Below are 15907 nucleotides of genomic sequence, written 5' to 3'. Positions count from 1 at the left end.
TGCTGGGGATCACTCTGTTCGCCATACGCAAAAAAAAAATATGGTTCGACAAAAAAAAATACAAATTGCGTGCGTGGAAGATACACGGCAGCCCGATGACACGTGTGGCAGCACGGGCTTTGCGACACCTTGGTGCGTGGGAAGGAGCTCCTGTGTAGACCAGACGGGGCTACGTACCTATGACAGGGGGTCGCAGCGAGCAAGGGTATTCAAACAAGCGACGCATATTGAATGACCCGTGGTGTATCACCTAACAATAGGTTATACCCACGTGCAGTGCGCAGTCATCGCCGTTCCGCGTTGTAACCAGTCCTTTCCGCAGAACGTTTGTGACTCCCGCATATCACGAACGCTCGCAACCTTACACCGAGCACGCACGCGGTTCCTCCACATCTCTCGCCTCTCTCCTTAACTAAATAACACATCATACTCGGATATTGACGGTCGCGTGATGGGGGCTCAATGACGAATAGCGGCATAATGTGTCCTGTCTGCGGTGTTGTGCGGAACTGTACACCAAAATATCATGGACAAGGTGCGTGGCGACGAGAACTGTGTCGAGAATTGACGACGTGTGAAGAGTGATTGCAGAAGAACGATACAGTTCATGTGTGCGTTGGTACGAAAAATAACACCGTTGGACCTCGGACAGCAAGGTGTGTGCGCGGCGGGCGTGTGGCTGTGTGTGCAACATGTATGTTCCGAGGCATCTACAGGGTGTGATGCCACGTGCAGCATGAGTAGTGTGGTCAGCGGTTGAATAGGTTTATAACGGAATTCATGTTCTTGTGCGCGTACGATGCGTAGTCGGCTGTCAAATAAGTCAGATTTATACTCATCATTCACCAATGTGTGTATCTGCATACACTATTGGGTATTTTTGAAATCGAAAAGCTAGTACGCTTAGCCAAGTATAAGGGGGTCAAAGTGTGTGTCAGAGTCATGCTCGCTACAGTGAGTTGTCACAGAGTAGGCAAGCACTGTGGCAGGTACGGTAGCACTGTGCAGATGTCCCGAGCAGAGCATACGGTTGACCTTAGTGGTGTGTACACCATAAGTGGGTACGACCACTGAGTACGGAGAATACTAAGTAGAGTGTGTGAGTCACGGAGGGGGGAGGTGTCTGTTGTAGATGATGGCTTGAGGTAGGGAGATGGGGTGAGAGGATAACGTATAAAAATGACGGTGAGTGTGGCTGTGAACCGGACACACAAGGTCAATTAAAGGGCCGTGTGTGTGTGCCAACACGTATGTGTGTGATAGATCGGTAATATATCGTCACAAGTGTGGAGGATAGATAGTGTTGACTCCTATGGTTTCGGGGTGTGGTGTTTGGCATGTGTAGATATTTTATATACATAGGCAGGGGGGGTGTGATGGTTAAGACGAATATTTATAGTAGCGAATTGTTAAAGGACGAAGTGAGGTGTGAAGGTTACCTCACGATTGACACAACACACATGATATCATCTGCTAGTATACACCACTCAGAGCGAAAGGGAACAAGTGCGTGTATACAACAAAAAAGGTGAAACACTAGGTGTGTCGAAGTGGTGGGTTTAGGAATATGGATAGTGTCGAACTTGTAACATGGATGATTGGAACTTTACAGTGGGAGGGATAGTGGTTGTCGGAGAATAGGAGGGTGTGTCCCAGTGGGGAGCCTGAACAGTGTGGAATAAGGATGATAAGAGCCAATAGGTGGGTATATACAACGATAGTTATTCACATACACAGGAGTGAGTTAATATCAATAAGTGGTGTCCAATAGGAGGGATGCCAGCAAGTGATAGTCATGACACAAGATATATAATGTTTAAATGGTGGTGATAGGTGACGACGAATAAGTACGTAGTGTGTAGGATTAGGCGACGGGGGGCGGCCACATTTGTTAGTGGGCAGTCAACTCGGTGGGTGGCGGGAAAAGGGGGCGTACATGTGACTTCATACGAAAGGGTTGGTGTGGACGTCGCGTGGCGAACAATGTGTGAGAATATGGCCTGCTACCGATGCACATGGATACGAGTTTGTGATCATACATGTGTAATGATGTTATATTGAAATCAGGGGCCAGAAGAGGGTATGGCGTGGGGTGAACAACAAGTATCGATATCGAGGAACTAGGCCAGTCAAAGGGCGCCACGATGCGCGCAAGAGTGACCATCACGATCCGCCTTTAATGGGTTCAACTGTCTCACTTTGAAGGTATTGTTTTTAAGCATTAGAATCATAATTATACTACGGAACAAACAGCAGGATATACAACATATATTGCGATAATAATTACGGGTAGAATGGGCAGATGAGGTGAGCATATACTAATAGTGGTCGTTAGCTTTGCTCATACATCCTTACACCAATAGGGCCATCACACGTGTTGTGATTCGACGTAACAACATGTTGCATATTACTGATGGTGGCATAACCGATTACACACCGTGTTGTTTATTCTAATAGACCGACATAGTCCCTGACGGTGTTGTGTGTTTGTGGTGGGACAAGCGACTTTTATAAATGTTGAAATTTTTTAATGTTTCGTCGCCAACACCAGCGTTGGCGGCGTTAAGGCGAAGAAATTAAAACTGTCCGCTAAAAACCGCGGAAAGTCGCTGAAAATCACGAAACGCTTGTGATTGGTCAAGACTCTCGTTCCGCGATTTTTTGCGTACGTCATTCCACTGCATGGGTTTGCACCCTGAGACGTATCATCAGCGCTCGCTCGGCGAACGGGCAAAGATGGTCTAACATTACTTCGCGTGGCCATAATATTAGAACCGAGTTCACGCCGACAAAACCGGAAACGATCGTGAATCTCAAAGACTACTACCTTTTGTGAAGCGTAGCAGAAAGGAGCGCAAAAAAAGTGGCGAATTCGTGTTAGAATTCAAGGATCCGAGTGGCCTGAAAACTACGCTGGTGCGGGCACTGTCATATTGTATCGGAAAAATCAGGCTGTCTTAGGCCCTTGATTCTCTGCATGAATCTCTTTGGGCCTAGAGTCAGAGTCAATTACTGGGCTGGTGATGCGAATATACATAGCCTCTCCCAGTGGTCTCGTTGAAACGCTGCAATAAGTGCTGTTCCGATTCAGTACGGCTCGGTCGCCAAGATCTGATGTCAGCTGGCCGGCGCGCTCTGCAGTAACCAAGTGGCGATCTGAGTGCGTTTCTAAGGGCCTGTAGTGATCCCAAATACCGGGCCCAAATACCGCTGTCCATGATAAGTTGTGCGGCCAAGAAAAGGTATACGGTTATCTGAGGAACTCTCGGCTGTCAATCCGTTTGCTTTCCAACACGCAGTAAATATAAAAAAGTCAAAGAATGAATCTTCACGCCCGGGTTCTCGGATGGTCCGGGCACTGCGCACACGATGCGAGAGTGATGCGGAGACACCCAGTAAGTGCGTAGCTGGCCCCACGAGAGTAGGAGCCAGTTATCGGGTATAGAAACGATTACGCCTCTTGACGCACGAGACTCGTGCCACGAGTAGCCATGGCCCCCAGTAGCCTTCTTCTTCTTTGTAAATTTTATGGCACCTAATCTCCCTCGGGATCACATAACGGCCAAGAATAAGTCAAAAGTAATAAATACAGACTCGACAGATTCAATCCAAACTCGGCGCTAATTACATTAGCAATCTTCAAAAAATATTCAGGACAAAACACGTCCGAGCATGTCCACGGTCTCGACGAGACTTGCCCCCAGTAGCCGTGTCAAATTAAAATGAAAATAGTAATAAGTTATTTCGTGAATGGATATCCATATCTGTGTCAAACGCTTGTGCACGGGCACTGCGTTTCAAGCATGCCCGGCGCCGGGGGTCGATTCGCAGCGGTGGCGGGAATCGCGTCCGCTTCTCCCACGTTGCAAGGCTGGCCAACTTCGACTCCCCGGCTAAAGTAAAAGAAAACACTTGTTTAATACGCAAAGCTTCTGGAGTAAACTCAGTCTCCTTGTACATCTGTATCGCTTGCGGAGTGAGTCGGTACGCTTTAAGCGTCACAAAACCTCTGGCAGATTTTGCGGTGTCATAAATAAGCACGACCGATTCCTCGATGGAAGTTTGGTAGTGGTACTGTGACTCCAGCAAAGACAGATTCAGAAAATTGCCGACGTCTGCGCTCTGGTACCAACCGACGTGGAAGTGATCAACGTTCACCTATCTCAGTCTTCGCATCATGGCAAGCTGATACTCCTCCTCGTCTATGATCTCGTCGTTCTTGGGAAACGGAAAACAGTTGGTGATCTCCAGACGATTCTGCACGACCAGGCCGAGAAGAGCGCCTTGGGTGACCTCCATGTTGCCGGAAGACTCCTCGTGACAGTGCTTCACTATCTTCATCACCACCAGTCCGTCACATTGCACGTAGTCTATCTATACGCGGCTCCGCCTCGGGAATCCTTCTCGACGTCGCCCTCGAAACCATTTTGACGAATCTAATCTTTTAATCGTAGTTGAAAAGCAATTTTAACCTGTTGTCCTTTCTGCCACAATTCACAAAAGGTAATATAGCGTAACAAATAATGTTCACATAATAATTTTAAATGCCGTAATCACCCTAATCTACCGAGCCAGTTAAAATAAATATTAACTTATTACGCGTTGTTAATCCATTCGTCATAACTTTCTCTTTTCCCTTATGTGTAAAATATATATTATTAAAATAGCTTCTGTTGGTGGTGTACAACAATTCTTTTGATATAACATACTGTTCTTCTCCTACTATAAATTTCACTGATTTCTCATCCTTAGACTCAAATTCAACGGTCGAGTCTTCAAGATGTTTCACCCTTTAAATACCATTGTAGATGATTGTATTTTCATACGTATTGTCTTATTTATTAGATCATAAAAAATTTCAAACTTGTAATGTATTATAAGTGTATCTGTGGAATGATACTGAAATATTAGATGTCGAGATTCTAATTACCTGATATATCACCCAAAATGGAATTTAATAATATAACTGATTCAGGCGGATACATTATAGTAGTGGTACATGAACCGCTAAATGTTTTACTACTACATATATAAAATTCATTACGCACTTATTTGCGAAAATATGTACACGAAAAGAACGGTTTATACCTAGAGTTAAAGAAGATAACATGCAATTTATTCACGCTCATGTACAAAGTAACGTCGACCACGCAGAAATTATTGATAATGATATATAGTACGGGTACCAAATTCGGTTTTGTGAAGCGCAAACGAAAGCCAGAGCCTTGCAGAGTTTCTTATTCACGCATCATGGAAATGTACGCTCTTAATCTACACATACGAAAAGAACGGTTTTGCTGAAGTATCTAAAAATTTAACTAATAATTTTGTTGCACCATCAAAATAATTATAGTAGGTCGCTGAAATATGATGATAATGCTGTAAAAAATTAATATTTTAGTAATCAGTTTGATTGTTCTACATAATTATTTTGATGATGCAACAAAATTATTTTCAGATCTGTATCTAGCTAAATTTTTAGATACTTCAGCAAAATCGTTCTTTCTGTGCACCATTCTTCTGTACACCCTTTACAAATATAGAAAGAGAATGTCGAAAGATAAAAATGCGTTAAGTCATTACAATGTTAAATTTACGTAAAAATCCATGTACACGGAAAATCTCGAGATTTTTAGAGTCTCTTTTTCTTTCTCTCTCTGCGGTAACAAAAGCTCACGTTTTCACCAAACCGCGTGTTACGATATCGTGTTAAAACTTATAATAAAGGACCGTTTCGGCCAAACAGATTCGGGAGGCCAAACTTCAACCGATGACATAATGCGCGCCTTTAAATATCAAAAGAATGTCGCGTATCATTAATGTATATTATAAATGTGTACTTGGTGCCTTTTTTTACCTTTTTTGAAAATTACATTTACGTGGTACCATCAACAAAACAATATTTTCACAAGCTTCAACTATTCAGTATATACGCTGTAATCTACTTTTCATTAAAAAGTACTCTTTCATGAACTATTCATCATATACTGTAGGTACCAATAAATTCTAGATTTAGTAAAAACACAAAATAAATACTATCATTTATCAAAACTCATTTAATCGATAACATCAAAGAAAACATCTCATCAATTATTTCGGCTCGTGCAAAGGGAAATTATTTAATTTTCAAATCCAATTAAGATACACTGTAAATCCAAGTGTTATTTCTACACGTATAAACGTTTAAAAATGACACATTTGACTGAAGCTCATTTTACATATTTTGTTGCGTGTTAAATTAACACGTTTAATCGTATTAATACGTTCAACCATGTTAAATGGCGTCATTTAAAACGGCAAGAAATGTGTAAAAAGAGCTTCAGTTAAAATAACACACTTGGATTTGCAGTGTAAAAGTACCAATACTTAGACACTTAAGAGTAGGTAAATGTACCAATGCCTGGACACATACCTATGTCTGGATATCTTTATAAAAATATATATATTTAGGTTTAAATACCATAACTAAAGTTTCAGACTACAAGAAAAAATATTTGTATCTTTGATTTTAATTCGCGTTATACTAAAGGTATCCAGATATAGGTACATGTCCGGGTATATTGATACTTTTACCTTAATTTCTAAATGTTGAGCAAGACATAGTATATTAACTTCTTAATGGCTAGTTCAGAAGATGTTCAATTTCGAGTATGTAAAGCGTAAAATTCGACTAAATCCGCATAAAAAATTTTTTTGAAAGTTTCAGGCGTTCGGATAAGAGTTTTGGGTAGAACTCCAAGAGTTCTGTGTGAAAGAAATTTCTATGATCGAAAGCGATCCGGTCACTAGTTAAGAAGATATTCAACTTCAAAGGTCTACTGTGAACGTTATTAACTTCTGATGATGATTTTTTAACAATTCTAAGGTTTTGCAATTTTTTACTTATTAGAAACTCTAGAACTTTTCGAAAGGAATCAAGTGAGCTACTTAGAACTATTCTGGCTTGAAATGAGACTTTTTCAATTTTTTTAAATCAAATTTTTTCTTCTATCAGAAATTCTAGTACTCGTCAAAATACTTCAGAGCTATTCAGAACTATTCGATCTTAAAGTTAAGTGTAAAATTAGCACCCCATTTTTTAATTGCCTTTTTCATAGTGTCAATCGCCGAAACTCTTTTTATAAACATAAAAATACTCCTATTATACTCTTCGACAAGAAGCTGGAACTCTAATCAAAACTATCGAATTTTAAAGTACTCTCTAAATTTCTTGGAGTGGGAATACTGCCACTCCAGTGAGATTTCACTCTTTTGGAGTAAGATTTCACTCTTTTTGGTGTGAGATCTCACTCCAAAAGAGTGAAATCTTACTCCAAAAGAGTGAAATCTCACTGGAGTGGCAGTATTCCCACTCCAAGAAATTTAGAGAGTAGGGGTGCCAACTTCACACACCCGCGTACGTGTGTATATGTATGTGTGCATGCCGGGATGTACGTTCGCATGCAATCGCAGTTACAACACGCGAGGGAAAGAAACGCACGAACTTGCTTACTTCCAGTACTATTTGAATATTGATACTTTACTGTAGAATATGATATTGTTTACACTAATACTTTATTTTAGCTACGTATTGATATCATCAGAAAAGTAGTGACGAATAAAAATATGTATATTAGAAAGTGCCAGTTTCATGCAAATTTTTTGCGACTATATCCAGTATACTTTGATAATAGATTTCATTTTACATTGTCATTATATTTAGCCTTTAAATTAATGTAATTTCGAGATCTTTTAGTTATAGCAAAAACATTTTATATTAATTATCACAATATAGCTGACAATGAGATATCAAATAATCGTTTATTACCAATGAGTAGATACCGATGAGTAGATACCAATTAAATTTAAATTTCTAATACGCAGCTTGCGACAAGGGCGACGGACGCGTGTAGAACCGTACGCCTTCCGAACAAGTACGGCTCTTAATTTAAGCGCGACATCAAATAAACGCCGTAATTAACCACAAGCGCGATGCAAAAACGCCATGTTCCCTGCATCGAGTCGCATCATGCGTGCGAGATGCGCGCGCGAATGATAGCGTTTTATAGGACGCGCTGGATGAAAGTTCGCGCATAAGAAGCGACCGTCGTAAAATCTCCCTCGCGATTTTCCCTCGAGCATACCGTTCTGAGAGGAGAGCACGTAGCCGACCAGGCTGGTGCGTGTGTTTCTGGGCGACGTGTGCATTACACCTAAGCTCGGTACGTGTTTACACGACGGTGGTGCGGGTTTCTCGGCAACCGCCAGTGAGCTTCGCTGCCCGCATGACTCCGATCCCACGTAAATCAAGTTCTCGAGAGCAAATGCCTTTTTCGCGTTCAATCGTTTAACACTGTTTTCTCTTAAAAATAAATTATTATTACGTATCTATTGTTTGTTAGTTACACACGAATTAATATTGTTTCACGATTTTGTTTCAAAGAAGCTTTTGTTGTAGACGAAAAGTAGTAGTCTCATTTATTATTTTCGTATGAATGTGTTAAAATTTTTCTATATTATATCAAACTTCATACTTTCATTACAATAATAAAAAAGTCAATTTAATAACTTTTATTATTTTGCGTTGTGATTATGATTGGAAATAGTAATTCGGTTGATAAATTTTAGAGAGAAAAATTAGAGAGAAAAATAGTTGTATATATAGTACGATTATATTTATTACATAAATTACTTTCATAATCTATAGAAATGATCATAATGTTTAAAAATAAGATAAAAATAAAAATATTTTTCGTAGACGAAGAAAAAAACGAAAAAATTTTAATGTGACCAGAATTATTCAGTAAGTCCAAAGCTCTTCTGTTTGACGACAAGTAAAATGAGTAAGTACCGGATTGGATTTAACTTTTTAATCGTTCAATTAAATTTTCGAGAATAGCGTATTTCGCGGACGAGAGAAAGAAAGAGAGCAAGCCATTCTGCTCAGTAAAAGGAAGTCATTAGTTCCTTAAATATAAAACCGTGGGCCATAAGATAAGACGCGTCAATTTGTACCCTTCTCGAGACGCATGAAATCCGTCGGTTTATCTCAGAATAATCGCAGAGTTCGATGACATCGCGTGATTACTTCACGGTCACCTGTTTTAATGACCACTGCTGCTCGACTGCGGTCTTACAAATGTACCCAGTACTCTCGTAGCTCGTTTATTTCTCTCGATTTCGAAAGATTGAGGACCACGTGAAAGAATCCATAATTCCACGAAAGATAAGCTGCGATAATCGATCGGAAGGTACAAATTACCATAAGCCATAATACGCTTTTAATATCATGTCAAGAGATAATGACATTTGAAAAAGGGAAAAATATTCCACAAAGTATTCGATACCATATATGATTTTGTAAGGAAGTACATTATAGAAGTATATAAAGAGTTCTAGCACTTTTAGATATATAATATGTATTAAGATATAAATATATTATAGCTTTATTTTATATAACAATAATATTATAGAATATAGCACAGTGTAGGCACATTGCTTAATTAGAAATCAAGATATATATTATTAAGAAACTACAAAAAGAGTAAACTATTTGCACTAATTCTAGGTGCCTATGTCATTATGCCATCTCTGATAATGCTACATCATATACGCCTGCGGGATATCTGTCCCGGGATATAATTAAACTCATCTATCTATCTGTCTCTATAGCATTTTTATATTGTCGTCAGAAAATTGAATAGCAGATTAAGTCCGCGCTAATGGACTGGGCGAGCGAAACGATCGATCGATGCGTCGTCGCGCGAGAAGCGCAAATCGGATCAAACTTAATCGACCGCTTAGCTAGACTAGGTCTTCACTATCTCGACTTTAATATCTTCCGCCAATACGTTGGTTCTACCGACGCGACGCGATAGTCCCTGAAATTTCGATACCGCCGAGAGAGACGTTACGTCTCGCGCGAGAATCAGGGATACCGAATACCGACGTCGCGCAGCACTCAGTGTTCCGCGTTGCGCAATCGGCGCGAATGCAGAACTTGCGCAACATTTTCTAATTGCGAGCTCCGGGCGAGAGGAATATAGGAATCATGACATAATTAATACCTCACGCCACACCGGGAGCGTGTGTGCGTGTACGCGATACATTACGTTACACGTTCGCGATAGCCGCCACTTCAATTACGACAAATCACGTGTGCTCGAGCGCGCGCGCTTTTATTTTCAACGCGAATTCTAAATAAATCGCGCGAAACCGCTCCTCTCCGCGCGGAAGGATCAAACGCGACCGTGCCGGCACTCCGTATTATAAAGAGAATGCCTGGCGTGAGAGATTTCCGGCGTTAACTTCCAAGCCTTGCCGTGTGACTCATGCGTGCGTGCAAACGTGCGTGCGTGCCTGCATGCGTGAGCCGACTCGCTGTCACGCACATTACTAAAGGTGGGCGGGAGAGCGAGAGGTAGCAAAGATTCTATCTCTGCTCGAAGTGGCCTCGCCATTAATGCCGCCAGACGCAGAAAGGCCTCGTGTCCACGACGGGGACTTGATTGCGTCCGAATGCTCTTTTATCGAGTTGATGCATGTCGGCCGAAAAACTTTGTAAGTTATTCATATGTAAAGTGTGATTCTAACGGTAGAATAATTAAACGTTAATTTTTTTCTGTAAGCGGACCAGGGACCCGGACCGGACCGGAACCGTAAACCGTATGAAAATTTTATAAAGCCTATATAGGACCAGAATCGAAATCGGTACCGTTAAAAGTCATTATATCTTCATCAAAAAAATTAAGACCAGAAGATGAAAACATCGAAATATCATTTATTATAATATATTTTTAATTATTATACGTATTTTATACAATCCGTATAAATTAAAATAAAAAATAAAAACATGTATATCAAAAATTAAGATTAACAACTTATAAGTACATATCCACACACGCAGTATGCATATGTAAACAATTTAATTTAATAAAAATTTCAAGAAAATTTTAATAAACCGAAACCGGAAAAAACTGTAATTTGAGCAATACCGGTACTTTTGTTAGCTAGAAAACCGAAATCGAAACCGAAACCTTTGTTAAGTATTTTAATGGACCAAAACCGGAACCGAACCGATATTTTCGTCCGGTCCCTGTTAGTTACACGCCAATTTGATTATTTATATGCGCTAGTACAGTTCACCAAGATTCGAGAGAAGGCAACGGCACGGCTGCAGGCGGGATCGCTAAAGACCATCCAGTTTTTACCGTATTTTAAAACGCAAAAATAGTGTTACGTTGACCTGCACGCAGGATGCTCGACCGCCGCGTAGCCTTTTTGTCTGACTAATAATTATCATCGTCTTAGGTATACCGAAGAAGGCTACAGGCTCGTCAGTGAAGCGGAATCTTTGCCTGTGGCTACTGTGGCTGGAACGATCGTAAGAGACAGAAAATAATTTAAAAACTTTAATAGAGAGATATAAAAGAATAATGGCTTGCCATTAAATTTTAACAATTTCCGCACAGGGACGTCACGATAAATTAAAGAAAGAAAACAGCGCTTCTGGACCAATCTACATAGAGAGAATTTTAAGTTGACTCTTACTGTCTACGAGAAGTACGTAATTCGTGGATCACCGTGTATACACGTGACGTACAAGCCACCGATGTGTACGTACAACGGAGACTGCCAAAGTCGTTCCGCAGGCAGATATTTACAGAGGCAAGCAAATAGTTCCCGATCTTCCCATGCTTTTCTCGTGACTACTGTTTTCAGTTCGTGGTCGACTTCGATCGACCTTTGATCGATCGTGAATGCACGTTTAATCGAGCGTGCACGGAGTCACGCGAGAATGCACGCTCTCCTCTCTCTTTCTCTCTTTTCCTCTCTCCTTCTTTCTCTGCTTGCTTATTTGCAAGAATTTTTTGTTGTCTTTAAGAAATTTTTATTTGTTCTTGCTCAACGCATTGCGAAGGCAAACAATAAGGTTTAACATATAACTATATGATTATGTAAGTTTAAAGTTTAGAAATTCTCGTTTGAAGAGTTTATACCGAATCGCCCGAGGCGAAACGATCAGACTATGTTTAAGGACAGTCTGCAGGTCTGCAAGTTAGAGACGATCGCCAGTCAGGCAGCAGGTCCGCCTGACGATAGGGGTCCGACTTAAAGACGAAACTCTCGAAGCTGCGTTTGAATAGCTAATGTTGCGTGCGCGATCCCGCAGCGTGCAGCGACGTGCGTTCTCGCAGAAAATTTATGCATTTGTACATCTCGTCCATTTCACGGTACACGAGCTATTCACACAGAGAGAAAGCACTTTTGCTTCGTTTCGTGAAAACATCGTACGGGAATTAGCTCTTTTTGCAAATGTGCGACCTTGGAACTGGAAATTAACACCCTGCATACAAAGACTGGCCCACCAACGGTTATTATACTATTGGTGGAATTGTAGAAAAATGTGAAACTGTACTAAAAAAGAGACAGAAAAAGTTATACATTAACATATGAACCTTTCAGGACCATACAAGCCTAAAAAAAACTTTCTCTTTAAAGTTGCATAAAAAAATATTCCGGTGACATTAGGTACATTATTTTACAGTATGTAGCTATATTTCGAAGTCAATACTGAAATCGCCAACTTCTTTCGTACTTAATCGTTCTCGATGGCTACTCTCTATCAACTGACGCGGAATAATGCTTCTAAATCCGCTCGATTGAACTCGTCGGCGTCGCGATCACGCAAAAACAGAAGATCCTCCGCTCTTCTGTCTTCGACCGGAAGTCATTTCCCGCGTCGAAGGATCGACGTCGCGCCAGTCCGACGGTCGTTTTTCCGCGGATGAATACGTGCGGATGACGCCACGGGAATTCACACGAGAATGAGCGTATGTAAATCCGTAAAATCGCGATCAACAAACGACGTCAATGGACGAATTGGTACACGTTAACCCTCTGGAAAATGGGCCGATTCACTTGAAAGTTACCGAATCGCGAGCACCCACGACGAATCGATTACGAAAAAGACGGCCGGACCGATTTTGCGGTTCCGCAAATAGTTAAGAAATTTGCAGATCAACCAGGCGCACGATAAACCATCTCGCAGGTGGCGCAAACCCGGAAAACCCGGAGGTTTGTCATGAATGATGAAAGCACATTTTGCGTCGTCGTACAGGGTGTTTCAAAATTAATCAAATAAATATTCCGTATTTACTTAATCAATTATTTTTAATTTTGAGTATTTATGCCTTCTCTCTGAGACCGATTAACAAATAACTTTTATGATTTAAACATTAGGCCAATTTTTTGGCGAAGATGTTGAAAACCATATCGAATTGTGATGAACAGATCGATCTGGTTGGATGCGCGATCGCGAGATTAAACGAGAGTGGATATAATTGTCCAAGGCGCGAATAAAAAACATCATTGAGTGTGCGAGGTGCGAGAGAATGACGACCACCCATGGTCGAGCGAATCTTGCGTAACGATTCTGATCCGTCTTCGATCTTTCTTCAAGGATAATCGAAAGCGCAATCAATCCTTGCCGCGTACTGAAAGTGCGACGAGATAAATACTCTGTATTGATAAATCTGTGTTTCATCTCGTTTTCAATAGGGAAGAGGCTTAAAAATGTTTGTCTACGAAATTTAACGATATTTTATAATATATATAACAATTCCTAGAAAAGATTCGTATTAAAAATCAATTTTATCATATTTATATATGTTTATGTATACATATATAATTGTGCGCGTAAGCTATTGGAAAAATATTAATACATGCCCAAACGCACTGCAATTTGATTTATCGATATAAATATCACCCGTCATCATCAATGAGATATTTCATGTGACACGACAACGCATGATGTTAGACAATTGTGCACATTATCGGCTCTGCGCTAGTTGATCACGTACAGCCATCAGTGCCGGTTCAGTGGCGCACAGCGAGAAAACGATTTTTGCGATTTGACTGTTTCCCTTTGGTTTGTCAAGGACTAATATTTCTCAAGTACAAACGCATAAATAGTATAGTCGTGAATTTTATTCTTATACATTAACGTCAATTATGTTCCAACAACTCTAATTACCGGTATTTCAATCAACGCACATCGATAATCTGGAGAAATTTTTGCAAAAATTTGCGAAAACATAAAAACCCAGTTTTTGCAAACAGGAACATACGAGCTAAAGTGAAAATAAAAAGATCATTTTATAACGAAAATGATGAGAATGAAAAGATTGACGGGAAGAATACCGACGTTTCTTACCACCGTTGTCGAGGTGATCGCGCAAGAAGAAGCATCGATTATATCTAGAACAAAGTCTCGTCGAACTACAAAGGAAACTGGTCCTGTCTCTGTGGTCGGTTATCTGCGTGGCCGCCGCGCTAAGGAGCTCAGGTCGTGGAACGAACGATGCGTATCTACCTACTCGCGAAAGGGCAAATGAGTAGGCTACTACGGATAGTTATGAATCATCACACAAAACAAATGTCAATCGATGCAAACGTTAAAGAAATCAGTCGTTCAAAAATCTCATTCTACAGATGAATTGTTTCGAGTATAAATCTAAACTGGATAGATAGTAAAGAAACAAAACACTTTCAAAAGTTAATGCTAAATTTGTCTCAATGCATATTAATATAATATATAACTGATCACACTGAAGAGATATTTAAATAAAAGGAAACTTGAAGCAATTTAAATTATGAAATGCAAAAAAGCCTATTTATCAATCGAAGTTTTGAGAAATTTTTTGCATCAATTTGTACAGAAGTTTTTCATATAGAGATAATATAAAAAGAGAGTTGTGATTAGATGTAATATTAATAAGCTCTTTCTCAAGCCAAACTTTTTAATGTTTTATAACTCATTTGATATTAAAAAAACTTATGCCATTTTGTATTTTGAATTGTTATATACTGGATGACGTTTGTCGTTGTGAGAAACGAGCCGCAGACGAACCCGAGCCTATTTCGGTGATTTTTCGAAATAGGCGAATCGCGTGCATTCGCCGGAACAGGATCTTGCGAAAATGTCGAGTCCTATCGTGGTCGAAAGGATACCATAGTTATGATATGGGGTTGAGGATAATAGCATGGATCGGATCAGGAGATTACAGTTCCTGCGTCTGCGACAATGCGCCCGAGGACACAAGGTGTCTCACGGACGATTGACGGTAGCATTGTGATGCGAATTAGTTCGCAACGATGAGCAGGAACGGACCGAAGATTTTTGCCGAAAGAAGATTTTGGACCCCCTATCGTGACTTTAATTTTCGAGGAAAGAGACTGTAATTTTCTATCTCCTTTAAAAATTATTCTTCCGCAAACACGATCCGGTTATCTTTGATGATCGATGAAGTAAAGAAGCTACATTTTGCAAAGTGATGTGCGATTCTGAATCGATTTTCATGAAAATCGATTTTCTCGTCGAGAAAAATCGATTTTTGTATCGATTCCACAGCATCCGATTTTTGAGAGAATCGATCTTTATAAGGCCAAAATCGATTTTTTTGTGCTGTTTTCTAACGCGGAATGACCGTTTTTAACTCTGAAATTAATACCTCTTGTGTTTTAGATCTTTCTTGAATTTCATTCAAGGCACGCGAAAGATTTGTACGTGATTCCTCTGATTCCTGCAACCGTTTTGCTAATCTTCCTCATTTTTTTCGAATGGCAAATATACTAATAAAAGACTGATTCAAAGTGTTTCCACCAGATGGAATTCGACGTACTTTATGCTCGATCGATTTGTTGAAATATCAGAAAGCGTCAGCGCAGTACTGCTCAAGTTTCCAAAATCGCCTGCAATGTTATCAGCAAGTGAATTGCAGCTTGCAAGAGAGACGATCCAAATATTGAAGCCTGTCGAAAACGCATCGCGAGAAGCATGTGGCCAAACTTATGTAACGGCCAGCAGAGTCATCCCTTTAGTAAACTTCCTCAAGAATAAAATTGATACATTGGAGACGAATTTGAC

The sequence above is a fragment of the Temnothorax longispinosus genome, chromosome 1 (assembly GCF_030848805.1).
Source record: "Temnothorax longispinosus isolate EJ_2023e chromosome 1, Tlon_JGU_v1, whole genome shotgun sequence".
Taxonomy (NCBI): Eukaryota; Metazoa; Arthropoda; class Insecta; order Hymenoptera; family Formicidae; genus Temnothorax; species Temnothorax longispinosus.
Note: the sequence above shows the minus strand (reverse complement) of the source record.